Below are 22,656 nucleotides of genomic sequence, written 5' to 3'. Positions count from 1 at the left end.
TACCTGCGTAAATACATTCCTATTCAAGCTCTTCGCTCCTTCGCCTCATCAGGGTCAGACGCTTCTCCAAGCAACGAGTTGTGGGTAGATCCGTTTCCTTGGGGGCGGCCGCTCTCTGAAACTTGAGGAGAATCATCTTCAGTTCCGGAAGCACCTCAAGACCTTCCTCTTTGCTTCTGCCTTCGCTCTTCCTCTCCCCTGCTAATCTCTCTGCTTTGGCACCGGGCACCTGGTTACTCTCTGATTTTTTGCCCAAATCCCTGTCCTCCCAGCCACACACCCGCACTGCCTCCTGGCAACCCCTGCACTTGGGTCTGAAACTGCAACCCTACAGTCCCCTTCCAGCACTTATCAGACACCCGTTGTCTACACTTCATTCTTGCACTTACCACCTACTGGCCGCACTACCTGTTGTTCTATCACGTGTTCAGCACTTTTCCACTCCCCCCTCTGCCCCTCGCACTTTCCCCCTTCCCTCTCGCCTTCACATACACGTTCTCAATGTCACTGGTCCTAGTAAGATTGTTGTTTGTCCTCCCTTGTTTCCCTCCCTTGCCTCATCGCGCTCTGAAACAATTGTGTATGGGCGCGATACAAATAAAATATCATATCATATTATATAACCTTCTTAGATTTATGATACTGGGCTTTGCCTCAGTTGAAGACTGAAAGCCCCGTGAAATGATTCAGTCCATAGTGTAAACTGTCCACATATCACTGTTGGCCCATGCCTGCCACTCACCAATGAACCATCTATAGCTCAGTCTATTGCTACTAAACTTTACTATATTTGTTTTTTTTCTGTGCTTAAAGACAATCTAGCCAATTAATAAAGTGCTTCCTTCCTGCACATGAAGAGCATACTCAAGTATACTAAACGATATCATTGCAGAAGGTAAAAAATAAAAGTCATACTGTCACCCATGTTTCTTTTGCCCAAAGCCAATAAAGTAACAAGTCAGCGAGGATAATCAGGTGATTGAAATGATGAAGGTATGAATGAATGATACATTCATTTGTGTCTTTGATTTTATTTTATTTGCGGTATTTTCGAAGTGTGAACCAAGCATTGGGGGGCAACACAGATTGTTACAAAAGTTGGGAGCTCATGCATATTAATTAAATGGTTAGAGGGGAACAGTCCTTAGAACCTAGATTGAATTGCCAACATACCTATTAAGATACTTTGGAATAGTTAGAAGTTATGGTCAATGGGGGAATATATAAGAGTATTGAAAGGGGACCATGGCGTGGAAAAGGGTGGTCGATTATGCAGGGTTGTGGTCAACTGGGACACTGAGCTGGCTGGATTTGTCGGAGCTATTCTCTAGAGGATATGATGATCCATGGAAAGGGGGAGCTTGATTTATTATTTTCTGTTTGCTTTCAGAATTTCATGAGGGTGAAGTGCATCTGATGTTAAGGGGGCTATGCCGTCAACAGGAATTCTCGTTTCCCATTACTTTCTGTATACATGTGTGCTCTTCCACTCGGGGCAGATCCCAAGCCCTGTACCGGAAAGCAATTGCCATCACCCTAGCTGTGATGGTTTCACTGGATTTTCCATGGATATATTTCTAAACTACCTTTATGATGCAATTAGCAGGGTTCCCAAAAGAGAAAGTGACTAAATTGTGCATGCACCTCTCAGAGGTAATGGATAGCAGATGTCAGGATAAGCAACAACACAGCTTTGGGTTGCAGGGTTATAGTCGTCATTTTATGTAAGAACACATACATGATATATATCTTGAAAGGTCCCCGGGTGATATTTGTGCTTAAACATCACGTGCCATCCTGAAAACAGTGATTTGAATAGTCACCCGTGATGAAAAACAGCCAATGAAGTTTTTCTTCACACTGTTGCCGGTTTCACAAAGACTTATTAAATGTTACTGGTACAGTTCATCAATAGGTAAAACAAATATATTATAGAACACACACATATGTGTTGAATGGCAACTAAACGAAGTCCTCAATCCCAAAGTCCCTGTGCTTCATTCATCTTTTGCAGACGAGCACAGCTTAAGGGGAATTTCCGGCCTTGACCAGTGCATGATTATATTTGATTGAAATTAGGTTTTCATTATACATGCACAGACCTTGATCTGAAATGTTACCTTTTCTTTGAGTGCTATTTGACGATTTTAGCAGCCAGTATCTCCCTGCGGAACAGTTTAGAAATGGTGTTACCCATTGCATTTTGGTCTATCCATCCTAGGTTGCCTCATGGCTTTAGTTATTCACCAAGAACCTTTTTAATATCTGTTGATAGGGTTAAGTGAAATAACATCAACCCCTTAAGACAATGTGCCCAAATCCTTATCCCAGCAAAGATGATTTATTCAGCTTCAAATGCACATCACAAGTCCTCCTATTCATGTTCATGAATCAAGGCTTTGTTTTTATCTAGCTAAACAGAAGTTAACCTTATCTGCTCTAAAGATTACCTCATGGACACCAGACACACCAGTGGCAATGGGATACTTATCCTGCAAGAGCTCTCCCTGTTACCAATGTTTATGCTAAACAATTGGTGTACTTTATCAACAGACACCATCTTCACATGAACATACAGGGCGAGGATAGCCAAATCTGATCCCAACTTGTCCATAAAGTTAGAACCCATCCGCTCTTACCTGTCTTCAAATAGTGCGTATCCTCTTTCAACATCCCTTCAAACCTCCCATTTGGCTCATACGGCCAGCCATGTTAAATCTGTTAATAACCACAAATGAGTGTTTGACTGAAATGTGTTACTCTCAAATCACTAAGAATAGATCATATACCAATGTCAAGTTTAACATTTCAAAGAGAAAATGTCAATACTGTGTGTCCCTCAGAAAAAAAGCTGTTGTACAAAACTAAATCCTCACTAGATTGCATTACTGCAATGGCGTCTGTACCAGCCTTCTACTCTCATCTGATGAACTGTTGGGTGAAACAGAAGCATTAAGCTCATGTGTGCAGAAATTCTTGCCTGCAACACCTGTCCTGCCTGATCTGCCCTGGCAATCTACAGTTTGATATTCTTGTACACCATCGCCATTTTCTTACATCATTTCAGACGGCCTGCTTCTTGGAGCTTTAACTACTACGAGAGGTCTCCTGTTTTAGAGAACACAATTCTCGTACAAAGACAAGCACCACACGCAGCGACTACGCACACAGAAAGAATGTGAAGGGCCTTGAAAATACCATAGTTGTGGGGCTAATGCCACAGAACGAGCCCATAGTCAGAGCAGGTTGCAAAGAAGGGAGAGGTTCCAACGTGGGTGTGGGCCTGATGCTCAATGCCATTCTCATACAGGCCTTATGTAGGGACCAATGCCATAGAAACAGAGTTGGAAATGTGAGGATCTTGAGTTCATTGATGAACGCCTGAAACGAGAGGAGAGAAGTATTGCCGCTCAAAGACAAGGCTAACCTACAACATCATCTTTACCACTCCTGAAGGAAGGAGGAGAGATAAATCTCAACATAACATTGTCTCGTGGACTGGTTCTATATCAGGCAGGTCAATAAACCAAAGACCACATTTCCTTTATGTTATTTATTTGTGTTAAGTCCATTTACAGCAGGAACAATGCTAATACACTAAAGTGAATTGTATGTCCCATGTGCAGCCTCTTTCTGTAGCGCATGATAACATTCCATATATCAGGGACAATTCAAACTGACATCTATGATGTATGGCATGAATCAACCTATAGACATTCCAATGGAATCATGAAGGGCAATGACCTCCTTACCTTATGTATTGCAAAATAAGGTAAGCATCATTCAACCCCATAGAATCCCATGCTATGGAACGTGCACTGCCAATAGTTTGGCATCAGAAAGTAATGTAGTCATCCACGTTCTGATAAAGGGGGGAATGCAGTGTTTTGAAAATGTCTGATTTCTTATAGTAGTTAATAGGCAGCTATGATGTGTAACCTAAAGATATGACTTTAGAATCCAACTCTGATTTACAATCTGAATTAGATATGTGGTTTGATAAGGGATTGACCACAAGAGAGTAATGAACTTGTATGTATGTGACATTTGTGATGTTTCCTACCTTTTATCTACAACCAAACGTACATAAAACTGTGCATTCGAATGTGGGCAATTGAGAGCTTCATATGATCATTCTCTGAGCCTGTGCCATCTTTTGTAGATCATGTTATTAGTGACATTGAATGTTGCATCTTTGTATGCATCTATTAATAACAGTGATGGTATCAAGGCTCTTAATTACTTTTTTCAGGAAAGCTCTGTGAATCAATTACACAATTCTTAAATGCTTATTGAGTTGATTGGTTTTGTTTTAAACAACAACTGTTTTGTTTTTGATGGTCGTTTGTCTCATATTCGAGGTACAATGATGTGGAGAAAATGTGCTCATCTATTCTAATTTGTTAACAGGATTTTGGGAAATTCTCTATGTGCTCTGCAACCCAACCAATTGGAGGAGCAGTCACAATTTCCTGTGGCTGAGATATATTTAGGACTTTTTGTGTTTCTTGGAAAAGGGAGTAAAGGGCTGAAACTTCAATGTGGTGATGCTCTTACCAGCAACAATCTGAATGTAAAGATTGCTCTAAATTACAGAGACTCCAGTTTTGCATTTTTAGAACAATTGTCCTACTAAGTCACGTCCAATCAGGGCCTAATAATACTAACAACCTTTAAAAAAAACTTAAAATCATTCAACATTGGTAAAAGTAATATTATTGTTGCCTTAGCATAAAGGCAAAAAGAACCATACAATGGGCCTCATTACGAGTTTGGAGGTAAACATGCCCTTGATAAGGGCATGGCTACCCCCAAAATCGGGTCCGGGTCCTGCAAAATGGGACTTACCGGGCCATTCCGACCTTGGAGGGCCCGGTAAATCCCTTTCGCGCGACCCGGACCCGGTAAGTCCCCATTCCCATTTCAGCCCTAATAGGGCTCAATGGGAATGGGGAGGATGGCAACAACGGCCCCGTTAATAACAGGGCCGTTGCTGCCACCCGGTACTGCTTGCAGGTGCCGCTCTGCACGCCTGGTCTGACCAGGCATTCCAGAGCAGCACCGGCAAGCATACTCGGAATGTTGCAGAGAGATAACAGCGCCGGTAGCAATACCGGAGCCGTTGTTGCCTTTACGCAACAATTGTAATGAGGCCCAATGTCTCACACATTCTGTTGAGTGAATACAGAACAAACACCGTCTGGGTTGCACTTGGAGGTGAATTAATTCAATGTAAGGATACTGAGTCTAAAGGTCCATCTTTGCCTCGGTTTGGCAATCAGACTAAATCATGTTCATACACCCATCATGTTTGCAATGATAAATAATTATTATTTAGAGTGCCATTTGTCTTCTCCTTTGACTATTGCCCAATCATTATACATCTCATTGAAAACCTTACAAGTATTTATATGTATATTTACACATTTGTCAAAAAACCTTGGCAGATGAAACTCTATTAATATGCTATTTATGAATTTTAACCATTTCTAATGTGGAGTTTCTGTTGTTTCCATTAACTCCCACAAAGCGTCTTTGTGGAATCCCCAACCAAGTACTCTATTGAGACAAAACCAAAATAAGATTGGTCTAATATAAGCTTCATAAATTACCAGGCGAAGTTCAAGCTCGCAATACATGGGTACAGTTGTGGCACTATTGGGGAAGGCTAACTTTTTTTTAAAAAATATTGCATTCCTAAAATATAGTGAAACATTTGGCGTGTGTCCAAATAACTCAGCCTGTACAGGATCCCATTAAGAACCTGTTCTTTATATACCTCCACAGTTGGGATTAACACCCTACAACCAAATCTGTGTGCAACATTTACCATAGTTCTAGTGATTTGCAGATGCGTGCACTTACTACATATGCCATGATCTTTCCAGGTCCATTTTGCCATCGTTCTAAGTAATCGAGTAGTCAACCTGTCTAATTATTCCTCCATATGCTTTAAAATTACCTTTACTGATTTAGTCGATTTGACAGGCCATCATAACAGTCTTAGTCATATTAACCTGAAGACTGTGCACTCTACAGAAATCGAATAATGCTTCCAGTTGCATGTTTATTCCATGAATAGTCTATAAGATCAAAACCTCATCATCGACATAAAGCAATATACCAACCTTGGCACCTCCAATCTTTTGAGCACTTGACATTCTGAAGACTTTGTCACTTTCTCCTCTTATAACATAGCATACTTGAAGTGTATTATTCCTTTCTAGTAATTTGTTCATAACTAGCAAGGAACATGAGGTGGCTTTATCCTTTAATATTTCCCATCACATAACCCTATCAACACTATTGAATTCCATTTGATAATCCAAACAAAACATGTAAAGGAACCCCTTTCTTTAGATGGCAATTCTTTGTATTATGGTAAATAACATACCACGATGCTCAATGGTGCCTAAAGCCCCTTGTAAATAAATTATTGGGCAATGCACAAATACTCAGTCCTCAAGTCTAGTAAGGAGGATTTTGCTGTACATGTTTTCTAGGTGATCAATACATGTATTGGGTGATATTTACCAGGCTGGTTGTTGTCTCCATTCTTTAAAAAAATGAACTATTTGGGCTGTGGTCCAAGAAAACAGCAAGATGCATGTGTAATAGATTTTATTAAAAAAACGAAGTTAAAAGGGGTGCCCAGATCTAATGCTCACTCTGAAAACAAATCTAGTGGTATTTTATCAGAGCACATGGAGATGGGGGCTTTGCTTGCCTTATAAAGTACAAGATACCTCAGATTCTGTAAAAACAAGTGTGGTCTCTGAGACAAACACAACCTCTGAATCACAGGACCCACCTCCATCATAACGTGCTTCAAAGTGTGTATATGAAAGATCGGGGGAGACAATAATTACATCTTCTCCCTATTCATTCACCACCTCTCCTGTTGCAATAATAGACCAAAAGGTCTGCTGGTCTCTTTTGATTGCTGCACTCATCAAATCGGACCAGATTAAATGGATGGATGTTTCTTTATGTTTATAAGAGAACTGTATTAAGTGTCCTGTCGAGCTTTCTTTGCTAATGTACATTCATTTTCATACCAGATATTGGAAATGGGACAATAATATTCAGAATGACCATAAGGAAATATTATAAATATAATGCCTCACCAAGTGAACTATAATTCTCTTCTACATCGACTGATTTGGAACTCATACTTTGACCTAATTTCTCTTAAACAATAACCACCTTCTGTATATGACAGGCAACTTAGATTCTGAGTGAATCCTCCCCGTTATAATCCTTCCTTCATTAAATACAGTTTGTTCAATGGGACTCATAATGCTGCCTGAAGTCTCCAGACAATTCTAGGGTAACACATCTAAAATAATTGGATCATTAGGCTTCGCTGGTTGGCGACTCGTTGTGCCACCATGTATTGCATGCCAATCCAATTCGGCAAATTTATTTTCTAAATCCAATTAATTTAGGTAAATGTATTTAGGGTAATTACAGTTAAATCTTGAATCATCCATGCTCTATCCTCCTCAATGAATCTGCTCCAGGGAGCTGGCAAGAGTTCAAACTGTATATTCATGACACTCAACAAAATACTCCAAAATGTATCTTTTAACTGAGCAACTGCTCTCAAATTGACAGTTATGGAACCACGTAATCAATGAGTTGTAAATACATTCTTGCGGTTTGTGGTCTCAAATAACCATTAAACAATACTGTGCTCACTACAGAATACAATATAGAATAACAAGAACACAGGTTAGATCTGGAGACTTGGTTTTCACATGCAAAATCCAAAGTATAACAGATCCACACACCGAGCCACCCACTTGGTGGCCCACCTGCACTCCCTATAGCATATAGAAAACATATTCTATAACCAGGTTTCTTCATAGGTTACCATTGCTATGGCTTCAAAGTGCTGTGGGGTGCAGGTCCCTTCAGATGACTGTAGTCTCTGAAAACATGAAAGCAAAAAGAACATTACAATGTATGTAAATAGTATTTATAATTAGGTGACTTTGAGATTACTAGCAGAGATGATTAGTTTAAATATTTGTGATGTTGATTTTAAAAGAAATGCTTGATTTCTGAATAATGGGAATTGAACTGTTTTCAATTGTGAAATCCTATGTAAACCCTGAACCTTCATGTCACTTAGCTAAAAAGTCTATATTTTATTACATTTTAAAAATAATGATTCAAGAAAATCTATCAAATTGTATATATTTAGATCCCCCATGGGTACACTTGGTCGGTATTTAACACAGTCATTGCTTTTTCTTTCAAAGAGGTCTCTGCCAATGACATTTTCCCTTGGTTGCAGAAATGAAAACCTACTCTGTTCTGTTCAAATTAAATTTGCCTACTGTGGTTGCCACGCTACACTTTTCCGGTTCTAAACAAATAACTCTCTTGTTTCCTTATATTATCCTTGTCCCCCCAAACCTAAAGTTCACCCGATTACTTCACTTTTAAGGAAACCATGTTCCAATCCAGGGACCCTGGATAGTTATCAATCTATGGCAGCCCTGCACTGAATGACCAAGTCCTTTGAGACAATGGTGGCACAACATCCTGCAGTAGAAACTGACAAACCTACTTGGGCTAGCTACCTCTTCCTTGGCATGGTTTCAGACGTTTCCCTCTGACAAATACCAGGCAGTGCAGGTTGGTCCATTTATTTAAACTTCTACATTGGTCACCTGAGATGCCCGCTAGTTCTCTCCACTCTAGCCGCTTCTGTTTAATGCTCACATGTTTCCCCTTATATCTGTCATTTATAAACACAATATTCACTTCTATTCCTATGCGGATGACACCCAACTTCTTTTTACAGTTTCTTGCTTACTGAAATGACACATTTGTTGACTGATGATAAACTTCAAAATAACCCCACCAAAACTGAAACACTAGTCCTGGACCCCAACTCCAGGGTGCAACATAGTGCCCTATTCTGCCCCACATATTTAGGACACCAATCGCTTTCTCTAACGAACTCAAAAAAATGGCAGAGTAATTTGCGATCCAGAATTAAGACTTTTCTACCAAGTAATACAATTGTTTGAGCCCCATTCTTCTACTCTAGAATGTTACGGGTCATTATTTATTTTCTTCTGGAATCAGATCAACCAGTGGGTTTGGGTGCTTTGGTCAACTCCCTCCTGAATTACGCTAATGCTCTAACTGTGAGACTGCCAAAACATCTCCTGAGAAATCTCCAAAATATACAATATGCTGTTGTATGAATTGTTTATAAATTACCTAAATGTTTCTCAATCTCTAATTCTTGAAATGCTGTACATTGGTTGTCAATTCCTCAAGGCATCTCTTTTCAAATGCATCCATGGCCTAGATTTAGAAAATTCAACTATATGAACCAACACATCCCATCCGCTCTGCAAACTTCAACCTGCCATGGAATTGCTGTTCCCAACTGTATAATTAGAGGGGACAGACAGTTCTTGTTATTTTTATAGCATCCACAACCATCTGATATCTACATATGGAACTCCCTCACCTCAATCAGGAAAGAACTGAAGACTTTTTTGATTGCTTAATCACTTTGCTTCTTCTTATATGGTTTTTGAGCACGTTCAATTAGCCATTCCAGACGTGCTCTAATGCAGTCCATAATACTCAGTACGGTCGTCGTTATGCGCAAGATAAGTACCTCTAATCAAATCAAACCAAACCAAACCATGATTAAGGATAAATACCCTAGTATATTAGTCGCAGTAAAATCACAATACGCAGAAAGATCTAGGTGTCATGTGCAATGTTTTAAAATAAGAGGCACTGTATTGAATCATGTTGGCCAATGGCCGTATATTCAGGCGTTTCTATTTTGATAGCACAACACAATCCTATTTATTTTCTTCGATTACTGCTCAACAATCCGCTGTACTGTGAAAAGGTGTTTGCAAGGTGGCATCGTCGCTTAAATACAGCTGCAGACAGGACCTAAGAAACCACAATGATATGATAAACACCAAGGCTCAGAATTAACAAAAAAGAAACTTTAGACCGAATGTGTGAGGACCACTGATCCACTGTTCCATGCCACCAAACTACCCTAACCATAAGCATCACCATTGTCATGATTTAATGGCAAACTCTCCCCAGTCTCGACCACCAACTCAAGAGAAGTATTCATCATGTTGCAAAATCATAAGCATCTGTTTAAATACAACTTTAGGCTTTAAAAAATAACAACGACAATTGTGTTTGCAGTAGAGCTGAAACTGTGGCAAACTTGACTGCAGATGCATTGGGTTACAGTGATTGACTTTCAAAGATGGCTGGGAAAACACACATGCATCTGTAGTTGCGTGACTTACCCTATGGGGCTCGTGTGCCATTCAGCCGTAACATGATTGCAAGGCGTAAAAGCCTGGAGCAAGGCTTTAACGGCTTGCAATAATGACCCGGCGCATTTTCAATTGTTTTAATGATGGACATGTATGGTACTATACAAATACTACAGCACCGGCGCTGGCATGGATTGTCACGGATTGTCATGCTTGTGCAGTGTTGAATTTCAATTGGGAACGCTGCTTACCATGCACGCATTGTGGAGCAGTTTTCCCAGTTGAAATTATACCCTTCCCAACCTGCGGGCATGACAGGGAGGGTTTCATTTCATTTATGAACACAGCTTGCCATGCAGTGATCACAAACAAAAGTAAATGCTGCCTGCCATGCCAGGCAGCGTTTAGTCATTTGCACTGTGGAGTGCAAATGTGAAGGGCAGAAGGCAGCATGCATGCTTGTACACTGGTTTTTGCCCTTTACATGTGCATCCAGCAATGCAAATGATGAAAATGTGCCTGCAGGGAATCGCTTACATTACAGTGTAAACGTAACGGCTCCCCGGCATCAAATTACTCATTTGTAGGAAAAGAGCCCCTATCTATTAGCAGATACACAGCCTCTGAGGAGAGATGGCTGGAGGTCTACATCATCTAGTATACCCATTGATTCAGCAAATATTATGATCCAGACCATTAAAGATCCTTAGAGACAATTATGGCATGACTGAATGCGATCCGAGGGGCTCATTTCAACATCTGATGTGATACACCTGTGGATATCTGGAGCTTCCCAGTCATATGCAAGGTTAGCGTCCACTACAGAGAACATATGTCCTGCAATGTAGGCACACAGGCTGCTACTACTGGTTTAAGATCCAAAGCTAGCAAGACTGCTGCAAACATCTAACTGACAAACATTGAAAAATCTGGCTGCTTCATGGTGCCCAGAAAATGCACAATCGAGAGCACTCCGGTAATTCGGGGCAACTCACTCAACAAAACGTGTCCAATGTCAGCCTGAGCACAGTTACGTTCGATGAAAAGTAAGACATTTAAATCTGACCTCAACGTCGCAAAAAACACATTTTATGGCTAAACAGAATATTAACTGTACTATAATTCTCCTAGTATTTGTTTTATTTGATTCTCTGTTACAACCTATAAAGTGTCATGCATGTAGTTCAGATGAGCATCACAAAGAAGGTCTGTACTTAAATCACGGGACGTCCAAAGATTAAGATACTGTTTAAAAGAGTTGTACTCGAAAATCTGCAAATTGTGCATTGAATATCTAGTCTAAAGTAAACAGTCTATTTCTGAGCCCAAACCACAGTCTATCAGTTTGTATAAATACTGCTGTGCAGCATGAGGGTACATAAGGGGCGAGGGAAAGCCAGACTTTACGCAAGTACAAATAATGTCTGACTGTGATTTATACAGTTTTCTTTGAAAGATCTCATAATGACACTGTTTCTTGTTCTTGGCAATCTACTGCAATTAGTCTTAATTTCCATGGCAGATTCATCCAAGAAGAAGAAATAGAACAGCCACAGTGCTCAGGAAAGGACTTTGTTTGCTTTTCTGCCTTTCTCCAGTAGTGATACTTAATAACATGTGCCTAATCCCCTAATAGTAGCACTGGACTCCAACACAAACCACATGGGTGGGGTGCCACGCTCTCTTTGGATCAGGGGTGGGTCTGAAGCCGTCTCTATGAATCTAATCTGTCTGGACAGTTCCCTTAAATCTAGTTTCAAATCTTGCAAACTCTCTACCTTAGACTCGTTAACTGTTCCGCCTCTGTTAGACATCCCTTGTCCCTCACTGCCGCGCTCTCTATATCTCTCTCTCTGCTCTCTCTCTTTCCAGATCTCTCTCTCTCTCTTTCACTCCCTGGCTATTCATTATAGTTTTTTTGTACCTTACAAGCTTCAATTTAAGATGTCCTTTTTCAACAGAAATAAATGGAACATTGTTCTTGGAATGCATAATAAGGTCCATGTAAAGAGTGGTTATTTATATTTAGTAAAGTAACAGCAACTTTTTTTATGGAACACGTTTAATAATTTGGCAATGTGTGCTCTGTATTTAATGAAGAACAGCATACGTTATGTATGTTACAAATTGTCAAATACAAATCTATATCGCAGAAACTGGATCCAGTAGACACCACTTTCAAATAGTTTCTACTGGACACAGTTAAGGATATATGAAACAACCCGTTGATTGCTATGGGCCTCATTACGAGTTTGGCAGTAGCCGTGCCGGTAATCCTGGTGCGTCTGCCACCAAACTTGTGAATTTACTGGCACCCGCAATGGGGATGAACGGGGACATTCCGACCTTGGCGGACCCGGTCTGTCCCCATTGCCGGATGCTAGTATTCATTACTCCCCATAGGGATCATTGGGAATGGGGAGATCGGATGCACTGGCACCATTCATGATTGGTGCCAGTGACATTGCAGCCACCAGGTTAGACCTGGTGGCTGCAAAGGCACCCGCGAGCAGAACTCGTAGTTTGCCGGTCCGAGAACTACGGTACCGGCATGCTTACCGGTACTGTAATTCCCGGACTGGCAAACTCGTAATTAGGCCCATTGTATTTTATTATATCAATTACTGCCCGGTTTGAGTCAGATTGTTTTCAATTTACCACTGTATTTACCAAGACGAACATCGAAAGTGGCTGTCAGAAAGAAAAAAAGTGCATCACAGGAAAGAGAAGAAACATTTAATAATAAGAGAGGGTCAGCAGGGATGAATACAGTGGAGTGGAGATGGAGTGGCCTAAAAACCAGGAGAAGTGCCTGGATGCCTTTGGGCCTTAGTTTGCGCTCTACACATTTTCAAATAATAACAATAAGTGCACATAGAGAATGGGGAAGACTTTTTTTAATTTTGAAACGGGATGCGCTTTATCACGGCAATGAGAACATGCTCTGTCACCATGGGAAAGATTATCGGGGCAAAACAAGGAAGCAAAGTGGTGATTGTGGGTAGGTTACAATGTTCAATTGCAGGGGGAAACTATTGTGTTCATGAAAGAAGGGGAAGGAAGAGGGGGACATGGAACACCGAAGGACATGACAAGTGGACTATGATCTTTTAGCTGAATTGTGGCACTAGGGATAGTGGACATGGTCTTAGACTCTGCCGACTGGCCATGGTGATTTTCTATGGCCCGTGGGATTGGGCTATTTACCAAAGAGTGGATTTTGGGTCATTGCCATAGCCTGGTCCTTTATCATTATTGGTGCAATGTAGACAGTGGCCATGGCTGAAGGCCGGGGTCACCGACCATGGCCAGTGTGATCAGGTTGTTTACTGTAACAAGGTGAGTACTTTGGCCTTTTCAAGAGGGGATGTGAAACCTGGTCTGCAGGGTGTGGGAGGCCTACCGAGGAGAAATCCAGTGCCAGCCCTACCCCAAGGGGGGACAGTGGCATTTGGGAGGGAACCAATTTCTGTACCCTCTCCATTTGCCAATTCATATCTGTGCAGTACCAAATTGAAACACTCCATGACTGTCACCCAAAACGCTGGCAGAATTGTCTTTACTCATTGTGGAAACATGATAAAGTTCGAAGTTGAACACCCACAAAGAGAAGAATCATCAGCGCCCCACAAGTAGACCTGTGAGCACCCCGGCAGAGAAAGAAATTGCTTGGAGAGATAGAGCCAGTTTCTACGAGATTAACGTACACAAGCACCAGCCTATCAGCAGTGTTGCAAGGAGAAGAACAATAACAGGAGTGGGTGCTTCTACAGGCAGTCTTCTGAGCTGTGTACAGAAAGGCAGCTCCAGGATGCCCGACGCATTGATCCAGTCAGGGCTCCTCTACTTCAAGGACTGCTGACAGAGCAGAGGCCATTCGTGCAAACTGTGCATACTCAAAGGGAACCACTTCTCAGTTCCCTCATATGGACATGAACATGGACACTGTGCAGCATGGCTGCCATCCCAACGACACAGTGGCCCCGCAGAGAGAACTAGGGCAAGCTCATTCCTCCATTTAACACATTCCGTAATGATGATTTCCCTTGGGAGGATAAGGCAGGACCAAATTGGCCAGGGACAGCAGACCAACCAGAGGATAGGGAAGGGGTTAAAAAAAACCCCAAGGAGCAGGATGTTGCAGCTTTTTCGGGTAAGGTCAGAGGAAGTGGAGGTGGTAGATCAAGAGACCAGCAGGAGGAAGGATTTTGGGGTTGACTACAGTGGTGATTTCTGCTGCAAGTGAGGAATTGGTTAGTGAGTGCAAGTGGCACTGCCTTGTGTGTGTGCTTGAACGAGTGGTGAGTGTGTTTAGGTAATTAAGTGTAAGGAGTGAATATGAAGTGGTTGTTTAAGTGAATGGAGGTAGACTGGTGGGTGATGTAATATTTGTAGTGTGGAAGAGGGACTTTTATTGTGGAGAAGGGTGCAGTAGGCAGAAGTAGTATCAAGAAGGATGTAGTACCATTGAAATGTGGCATTGAGGTTTAGAAGGAGTGGGAGACATTGGTATACAGGAGGTAGATGCAAGGAGTCGAAGGAGTGCTTTAGGGTGGACTTTTGTAGGAGGATAGTAGGGAGAGGTGAAAACCAGGGTGTAAGCGGGGATTGCAAGAGTATGATAAAATAGGACATTTAATCTGGCAGAGTGTCTGTAAGGCACAATCCAACACCCATATTATATCAACAACCTCTGAATAGAGTATGGACACTATGTGGAAGTTTAGAAAGAAAAGGTACTCAGCCTTTTCTTCTTCACCTCTAGTATTGGTAAGAACGTAAACAGTAGATTGGAATCAGCTGCATATGCTAACCTGGGGAGTATGGACACCTGGGTTAAAGTGGACTGGTGCTATTTAGACTAGAGATAGAGGGATGGTCCTGCGGCCCTTATAATTCAAATGAACAACATTCAACCATCTTTGAAACTTGGAATCTTTCTTGAGCAATCTGTGACATTAATTGTGATGGAGAGAGGGGCCAAAGCCAGCCCTTCAAAGAAATGCCTGCAGTGTAGTTAGTGGCCACATCCATAGACCATGGCCAAGTGCCATCACCAAAGACCATGTCTATTGGGCCATGGGGAACATATAGCATATCAAAACTCTTGAATTTCAGTGAGCAACTTAAGAGAGAGTTAATGTTACCCAACTTATCACAATAAAACCAATGAAATTTGGAAGATGTAAAAAGCAACAATAATCTTAACTCAGAGTCAACCTATTGCTTACCCCATGAGAACATATATGAAATTGTTAAATAAATAAAGTGATAGTGTGACATTATTGGGGGAGAGCATTTGAGGGTGTATGTGGCACATGTTGGCAGCAGCTGCCCTAATGGGTCTCCACCTTTCACATTTTGCCCATATAAACCGAATTATGACAATAGGGGAACTTTTCAGTCTGCATTTGGCATTTGATGGCAAAACCTTACATATGGTGATGTAAAAAGTATGTGCGGTGGCACTTGATATGTGACAATTAAAAGTTACTGACTTTGCCAATGCTTCTCTTGAATAGTCAGGGCCAAATTTATATGGATGAGACCCATGAGACCCATGAGACCCCTGGACAATGCATGCAGGTTCCTTCATTTTAGATAACATCTAAGATATTTCTAGAACATATATGTAGTGGAGCAATCTACATGGTATCAGAGTGATATAGAGTGCATGGGGTTATAAGCTAAGGATTCTGAGTAAGAGCAGATAGAACGTTTGACAGTACATGTTCACATGTCAGTGCATTTTCATAAAAGTAATTACATCTCTGAAATGTCCATTTTGAAATACCAAAAGAGGAGGCAGCTATTGTCCTCATTGGCAACTCAAGTGCAGATGTGTTGTGAGGTAATTTGACTGCTCACTTGGGTTTTAGCTCTAATATGAATGTATCCCGTTTTTATACAGGCACTGATAACGAAGATATCTTGGCAGCTGTCCTCAAGGACACAGACCTTTTTCCCTGAACCTATCCTGATCATAAACCTGTACAAAACCCCAAGAGGCACAAATGCAGCTGCTATTTATAGGAGAGTTATGGAATTGTTGGCTCTCTGGTATGCCTGTCACCCCTGTAGGGGTCAATCATTACAGGGGATTTCAATGAACATATGCTCAGTCCACCTGGGCAGACATCGGGTCCATACGTCAACAGATCAGCAATACAGGGTGGACGGTCAACATATTCCACAACTAAGGGTTGGCTAGCCCAATTAGATCTTTGGAATATGATATGCCTGCACACACAGTTGACGGGGGGGAAATGATTTTAGGTACACTTGGTTGAATGATAAACATCATTCATGCATAGACTTGTCTTTGTATGTCAAGAACTATGGGGATTATTAACCCCGATTACTATGGTCCAAACTAATTTGTGTGATCATTTGGTGCTGGCCTGGGAGTTTGCAAGAGGTGGGGGGTGGCGGAAGGAAGTCGACCTGCCCCAGTGTGGTGGTGAACATTTCAGGTAGCCACCTCTGTTGGTCGGGCACGGTGACAGACACAATGATTAACAAGATGAATGTTCTTCTTGAAAACTAGGGTCATTCAATTACGAACAGCTTTATCTCAGTGGAGATAGACCTTTGGTCCACTTTGGTCAGCTTTTTTAATCATCTAAAGTGGGTCAGAGTTGGACCACAGAGTGCAGGGGTGGATTAGCTCCTTTCAACCCGGTGATTCAAAATAGGAAAAGGATTTTCTGAGCAGAACTGATTGCCATCAAGAAGCAGGCTAACCTTGCCACTCCTGTTTGGGAACGCAAACTCAGAGCATTTTCCATGAAGTATAAAAACTGGTTACACCACCTTAAAGGGTCCCTACAGAGTGTGAGATGGGTCAACATGTTTGACCTGACCCACATCAATGATAATGCACATTGCTGGTAATTTTTCCGGTCAAATCTGTTGGGTCATTCCCCACTGGAATTGAACGCAATTGCAGAAGAAACATGGCTGACGTACAAGAGATCACTTTTCTTTAATCATTTATTAACTCCTTCTGGGGGAGCTGCGCCACCTGTTCTGTGGAAAGTCCTTGGTGCTTTTCACACAGAGGAGATTGTGGCGGTTATTAAAAATCTTAAGTCCTCCCGGGTAGTTATACCCGATTCTATTCCTAACATTGTATTTATTCCAATCTGCTCACTTGGGCAACTATTCTGGCCCCCTGGTTTCACATTATTATGTCTTCTTGCATTATTCCAAGCAGTTGGAGAGAGTCCATCTTGATAGCAGTCTTCAAGTGGGGTGATCCGGGGGACCCTTCTAATTACAGACTGCTAGCCATGTTGATACTTGAAAAATGTCACCACTAAATGATTGCGCAGCCCTAAGCGAATGGAAAATATCCTGTTCAAATTGAATATGTAACTGGACAACAAATACAGTGAAACAAAGAGTCCAAAGCAATAGATTCTTCAGTCAAAAAAACGCTGTTGAAACAGATTTTATGAGTTGATGCAAAAACAAGACTGCTGACACGTGTTTCGATCCAAACAACGGGTCCTTTTCAAGGCAAGACGTATGTTATTCAAACTGAGTTGGAAACCCCAAGCCCTCCTTAGGGGCAGATATATGGGCCAATTATAAAGTAGTTGATTCTCCTCAAGAATATGAATGGCAAATAACTGAAGCATTCTCTGTTACTGATACTTTGTGGTACATTCCCAGAACAAGGGAGTTTGTTCAAACGTTGCAACTGTAGGTTCAGGGGCTGGTTCCCCACTGTGGCCAGAGTCCAAACGCTTCACGAAATCAGTGTTGTGCAGTTCATTCCTTTGCCATGTTGGACTCCTGTGCTAAAATCTTTTCCACTGTATTATTGAAAAAATGTAACATTTGGGCTGAAACCTCTTGTCGAATGCACCGCTGCCAAACGGTCTTTTGTAAGGGCCACAGCACTATTCACAACAACTGTGTCGTTCAGTGCCTCTTGGCTGACATGATCATCGGTAAGCAAGAGATCCTCATGTGTTTTGTCAATTACTCAAGGGCTTTCGATACAGTGTGTCAGGATAGGCTCTGGCATAAACTGTCACAGTGGGGCCTAGATCCCATCCTCTTGCATTTTATTAAGGAACTATATACTGACACCCAGGTCTCTATTCATCTATCACAGGAGGGGGTCTTTTCCCATACTATTAGAACTAACATTTGCTTAAAAGAGGGACTGCACACAAATTGGCCTCCAGCAAGCTATAAATGCACTAGGGGACTATGCAAGGGTGAATGAACTGATAATAAATCCATCTAAAACAAAAGTCATGTTCCTAGGCACAAGGTCAAAGGAGCAGCACCCCTTTGCATGGTTGCTCAATGCGGAGGGATACACATACTTGGGTTTCTCGATTCAATCGAATTCAACAAATGAATTCTTTGGTGAGTCTATCACTTGTCGTATCCTGAAGAAATGGCTTCTGGTAAAATGGTTTGCATCTAGCTCAGGTGGCAGCAATGTGGAGGCTTTGATCAAGATTGATCAGACAAGCATTGTTCCTGCTCTGACCTATGGTTTGGATTTCCTTGCTGAGGTACATGTGGCCTGGCTAGAAAAACTGGAGGGCAAATTGTTAAGGTCTATTCTGGCTGCCCTCAGACCACTCTGGTCGAAGCCCTTAGAATAGAACTGGGGTTCGGTCGCTTCAGGGACATTGGCTCCTTAAACGATGTAAGCTATACTGTGGCCTGTATTTCTGTCCTTTGGATGACCATAAGCTTTTGAGTCTGGTCACTCGTGGCCTTGGTGCGCCCTGCAAAAACCCCTTTTCTGGTAGCATTGACTAAAACTACGGTGCTACATTGCGAAGAGATAGGTTTCCAGCTCTCTAATTTAGTTGATTTTCCAGATTATTTGACCCGATTGATTGAAGAGGACAATATGGAACTGGGACCGTACAAATTCTTTCAACAAATATCCCGTGAAGAGACGATATACAATGTTCACAAAGCAGGCCTTTAGAATTGATGGCCCATGCACCTACTTGACCAGACCTTGCTCCCAAAAAATGAGAGACTTCATTATATACCTACATTTAAACATCCTACAAACCTGCGAATATATTGGGAGATGGTCTGGTTTGGTTCTCAAGAAGGAGCTGTGTTGGCTCTGTGGTAAGCATTTTGAATCTAGCCGTCACATACTGGCTCAATATACCACTCTCGTTCATACATATCGCAGGGCATATTCAAGTTTGGTCTCCAATTGTGACAACATCCAAGGTGACCAATTTTGGTCCGTGCTATGGGCCTGATCACGACTTTGGCGGTAATGCCAGTGGTATTACCGCCGGCAGTATTAGCCCTACCGCCGAACTCCCCGGCGCTAATAGCGCCAAATCACGAGTTTGGCGGTAATGTAATTTCCCATTCCCCATTGAACCCATTCAGGAATGCCCCATTCCCCATTGGGCTCAATGGGGAAAATGTGCGCTCTTACCGCCGGCGGATTTCCCTGATTTGGCAGACCCTTAAATCCAGCGGTAATAGCGCGACCGCCGGATTTAAGGGTTACCGCCAAAGTCGTGATGAGGCCCTATGTGGGAAAATTCCCTGGTGACTTCAGGGGCAGCTTGTTATATCTGGAAAGAAGTGGTAAGGCACTTGGTGGATGCGGCATGATGCGCTTTATCGTGTGTCCCCCCTAATATGCCATAGCTAATGTGTTGGTGTATATTGTATTGTATCTGTCTAAATTTTAAATTCAAATTTTATGTTTTTATGATGTAATAAGTAGAATGGATCTTTGACCTTATTATGTTATCATGTGATATTGTTAATACCCGTTTTTATCTTGTGTTAAGGTTATTTTGTTTGGCCAAAATACACAATAATAAAGAAATTAAAAAAATATATGTTTGTATACTAAGGCTTGCTGCTTTGTGCTTCAGTGCTAGAGTGAAGTTGTTCTATAATGAGTTTGTCATAGGTAAATTCTGAAAAGGCATTCTGTCATTTCTAATGTGAGTGAATATATGTGAATTCAGCTAAAACATCGATTAAACAGACACAGGTAAAAAATCGATTCATCATAATGATCAAACATCAATCTTAAATCGCTGTTTTCACATAAAAAGTAATATGATACAAATCTCAAATGCAGGAACACATAATGCAAATCTATTAGCATAAAAGATTTCTTCATAGTTGAGCCAGAGTCCCCTTTCTTTGATATATCACTCTTCTCATAAAGGACAACAATGCCCATGCGGTCAAAACTGAATCTGCCACTGGAAGAAATAACAAAGCAGGTTTATGAAAGCGCAAATTAGACTACCTGAGAACCGGCAAAATAGTAGACCTTCTAACATCATTATATGCTGGACAAAATAATTAAAGATGCTTCAAATCCTTCCTGGCTGCTCCACATGATTGACATCTAGTGGTATAGGGGAAACCCATGCTACTTGATCGTGTTTCTCCTCAGTTGCAAGCTGTCAAATCTACCATGTGTAATCCACCACCCATCTCCCTTTTTATAACTCAGGGGAAGATAAGGCTGAATTTCATTTATCCTGCTGATCACGGCATGATCTCTGTCAGAGTTGGTGGCAAATTCCATGTTTTCCCTCTTCTCCCTCACCACTCTGTTGAAAATGCACTTAAAATGATTCCGTTGCCCCAGGGACAGCAAGATATCATGAGGAAAAAGGGCTGAAAATTGTTCTTGGACAGTGAATCATGTATAAACGCTAACCAAGGAATTCTCTGCCAATTTGTCCTCTCCATAAGGGAACTGGTCATAAAATGACATAGCATAGCACGATTATTAGACCATAGATGAAGCCAAAAAACAGTCGGAGCTGACATCCAATGATCATCCCACATAAATCCACCCCCAGTTCTCTAAGTACTGACACACAGGGGGCAGATTCCGGGATTCCCAAAAGCCGTCTGAAAAACATGTTTTCCTTCACCTGCTTCTCAGGCACCATTGTGGTCACTTGCCTAGTCTGCAGAGCATAAAGCTTCAAAACCTATTCTAGACATTGTTCCTTACAATGAGACAGAAAGTGAAATATCCCCCCTACATATTGACTCATCTTCAGGGATTGTTTGTTGACATGGGCTCAACCCGTCATTCACTCTGAGAATATAAGGCGCAGGTAGTCAAATTCCTTAACTCTATTATGGCTCCATTGCAGACCATTAGGCACATCTTTACCAGCCTTTTCCCTCCCACACACCCCATTACCGCTGATTTTAAGGTGTTAATTTGCAGCCCCAAGATGTTCATAAAAGCAGCATAGGCATCAATCAAGATCTGGAGGGCCCTGGGGTTTCTGGCTAGTAACACTGTGTCATCGGCATAAGCCAGAACCGGAAAGGCCCTACCTCCCAAACTTGGGTAATCCGTCCCAATATCCACCAGGGCTTTTAGAAGACATTATTATACAGGGTGAATAAAATATGGGCCAGAACACAGCCCTGATGGACACCCAACCCAACATCAAAACAAGCTGTACTTTTCCCCCTGTCCACTTTGCACACTTGCCCAGTTATCCCTATGCAGTTCACGTATTGCGGTTAGAATTTTTTCAGGGCAACCCACATACCTGAGCAAGGCCCACCACTTCGATCTATCCACTTTATCAAAGGCTGTGCTCAGGTCCATGGATGGCAAATACACTGGGTCCCCCCAGCAGAACACATAATTTGAGATAAATAAATACAGGATAAGACCCTGTTCCATTGTTCCTAATCCTGGGTGAATACCAAACTAAACTAAATATCAGAAAGCACTGTGGCCTCCATCCACCAGGTCTCTATATACCCCAACAACACCATCCCAAAAATTTTGAACAGCATGTCTAATAGGTACATAGGTCTGTAGGACACCGGGCTGGCTGATACCCCTTTTTTTAAAATGTGGAAAATAATGGCACATTTCCATGAGGGAGGTACATGGCCACACTCTAGGCATGTGTTAAATGCTAGTATCAGCAGGGGCTCCCATAGATCTAGTTGGTCTTGAAACAAATCTGAGGAAATGACATCAGGGCCTGGGGCCTGATTGCAAGACTGTGCATTAATGGCCAGAGAAACCTCCTCTAATTTAAAACACAATGTTGTACGGCTACTTCTATATGTCTCGGATGAAACTCTATCTCCGAACAGTGTCGTAAAATATTCCACCCAAGCTAACGCTTCCATATCGGTACCCCTTGATCTTTCAGAGGCTTTATAGGCCTGCCCCCTGTTTACAAATTCACAGAAAGCTTTTGAGTTGTTTGACCTTGATGCCTCTAAAAACTGTTCCCATGCTTCCTCTTCTAGCTCTATGTTCCTCTTCTCCAACACAATGCTGTAGTTAGCACTAGCCTGGATGAACTCCGCCCTGGAGCAAACTGATGACTTTAATGCCTTC

The 22,656-nt window shown here is 41.8% G+C and overlaps 1 protein-coding gene across 1 annotated transcript in view; it reads left to right on the top strand.

Moving 5' to 3' along the window:
• The window catches only part of HAPLN1 (hyaluronan and proteoglycan link protein 1), a 361,453-nt gene that overhangs the window by 302,592 nt on the left and 36,205 nt on the right, over nt 1-22,656 (top strand). The window lies entirely within an intron of this gene.

This window comes from Ambystoma mexicanum, chromosome 6p (genome assembly GCF_040938575.1).
Source record: "Ambystoma mexicanum isolate Mex_15411 chromosome 6p, UKY_AmexF1_1, whole genome shotgun sequence".
In the NCBI taxonomy this organism is placed as follows: Eukaryota; Metazoa; Chordata; class Amphibia; order Caudata; family Ambystomatidae; genus Ambystoma; species Ambystoma mexicanum.
This window is presented reverse-complemented; position numbering and strand designations above follow the sequence as displayed.